The sequence below is a fragment of the Lactuca virosa genome, unplaced genomic scaffold (assembly GCF_052849685.1).
Source record: "Lactuca virosa cultivar CGN04683 unplaced genomic scaffold, Lactuca_virosa_CGN04683_v6 scaffold_73, whole genome shotgun sequence".
Lineage (NCBI taxonomy): Eukaryota > Viridiplantae > Streptophyta > Magnoliopsida > Asterales > Asteraceae > Lactuca > Lactuca virosa.
Genome location: NW_027630014.1, coordinates 2,501 through 5,000, shown reverse-complemented (window position 1 = coordinate 5,000; position 2,500 = coordinate 2,501).

Here is a 2,500-nt window from a genome sequence, read left to right as displayed (position 1 = left end):
TTGCCACTCACATGCCTATGAGCGACCAAAGGAACAAGGCACCTTGCAACACACATGCCCATGAACGACCAAGGGAACAAGGCACCTTGCCACACACATGCCCATGAACGACCAAGGGAACAAGGCCATGAACGACCAATGGAACAAGGCACCTTGCCACACACATGCCCATGAACGACCAAGGGAACAAGGCACCTTGCAACACACACGCCCATGAACGACCAAGGGAACAAGGCCATGAACGACCAATGGAACAAGGCACCTTGCCACACACATGCCCATGAACGACCAAGGGAACAAGGCACCTTGCCACACACACGCCCATGAACGACCAAGGGAACAAGGCACCTTGCAACACACACGCCCATGAACGACCAAGGGAACAAGACACCTTGCCACACACATGCCCATGAACGACCAAGGGAACAAGGCCATGAACGACCAAGGGAAAAAAGCACCTTCCCACACAAACACCCATGAACGACCAAGTGAACAAGGCTTCTTCCCATACACAACCCCATGAACGACCAAGGGAAACAAGGCTACTTCCCACACAAACACCCATGAACGACCAACTGAACAAGGCTACTTCCCACACAAACACCCATGAACGACCAAGTGAACAAGGCTTCTTCCCACACACTACCCCATGAACGACCAAGGGAAAAAAGCACCTTCCCACACAAACACCCATGAACGACCAAGTGAACAAGCCTTCTTCCCACACACAACCCCATGAACGACCAAGGGAACAAGGCTACTTCCCACACAAACACCCATGAACGACCAACTGAACAAGGCTACTTCCACACAAACACCCATGAACGACCAAGTGAACAAGGCTTCTTCCCACACACTACCCCATGAACGACCAAGGGAACAAGGCATCTTGCCACACACATGCCCACGAACGACCCAAGCCCATCCTCACCGGTCTAAGGAACAAGGGGCCTTGACACACCATGAGCTGATTTCTAAGCAAGTCAAACGATGAAGGGAGAAAAGTGTTGTAACCGAGTCCGTTTAAGTGTTGTAGTTCCTACTTAATACATAGTCAATTGAAGTTTTAGTTCCAATCCGAACTGCTCGGAGCTAAGGCACCAAAACATCACATTCCATGCCAAAATCAAAACACAGCTTGAGATGTACTCAAACTTATGTCTGTGTTCTTCCGAGTTCATCTAAGCGACTTATGAATAGCTAAAAGCCTTATCTGCCTGCCTATCACTAGGCGAAGGGGAAAAAAACCCGAACATGATATAATTACATTTCAAGTCCATTCGTCTATGTTAACAATGACCCACACAACGTTTCAATGACATTCCTACTTGATTTGAGCGACATATCAACAAGTAGGGAACCAAACACTTCAAGGCATGGCCAAAAATAGGCCACATACATTTATGCCCCAAACATGACATTTTTTTATTTCAAAGCCTTTCATTTATAATAAAAAGCATCCCTACACATTTCGTGTGAATCCGAATTAATTCGAGCGAGTTATGGACACATTCGCAAAATTATGCATCCCTGGGCAAATCAATGTCTGTTCCTGTCACCAAGCTCTTTGTGCAATATGTATATATAGGGGAACCATGGGACTGCTTCCCACCGGCGCCCCACTTGGTGTCTAGCGCCCAACGCTCTCGAGGCTGGCACGCTCGAGGCATGGCCAAGGCGCCCGGTCTTCACGAAAACGAGGCCAAAACTCCCCCATAGACGCCCCACTCCCGTGTCCCCTCCCCCCGACGTCTTGCGTGTCCAAAAATTATGCATCATCAGGGAAATCAATGTCTGTTCCTGTCACCAAGCTCTTTGTGCAATATGTATATATAGGGGGTACCATGGGGTCTCATTCGCATAGGTGCCCGGCATGTGGGATGGGCAACTAAGAATCGTGAGGCTGTATCGGCACCAACAGGGCAAGCCAAGCCAAGCCCCACGACCCATGTATGAGGCCACCCCCAACACGTTGCCTTGGAATTCTCGAACGATGACCTGAAAACTAGCCCCGTTGCCTTCATTTTCCTCGACACGTTGCCTTGATTTCTCGAACGATGACATGAAAACTAGCCCCGTTGCCTTTATTTTCCTCGACACGATGACCTGAAAATGAGCCCCGTGGCCTAGATTTTCCTCGACGTCGCGAGCATACTAAAAATTATGCATCCTCAGGGAAATCAATGTCTGTTCCTGTCACCAAGCTCTTTGTGCAATATGTATATATAGGGGGGTGGCCGTGAGTGAGCACGGCAAGGGGTGAACGCGCCAGACGGCCTTTGAGCGTGATCTTGGGTGATGGTTGCTTAGTTCCCGTGTTGCTTACATAATACCCTTCCGAGTGGTGGCCTTGACAGGGCGTTTGGATGCCTTGTTAGGTCTCTGCGACAACGTTCCAGTGTTGTGGTCTCGCCTTGGCAGTGCGGGGATGAATCTGTTTGTGTGGTAGTAAAATCACTCTGTGTGTGCTAATCTTTCGTTCGACGTGCTACTGGTGCCT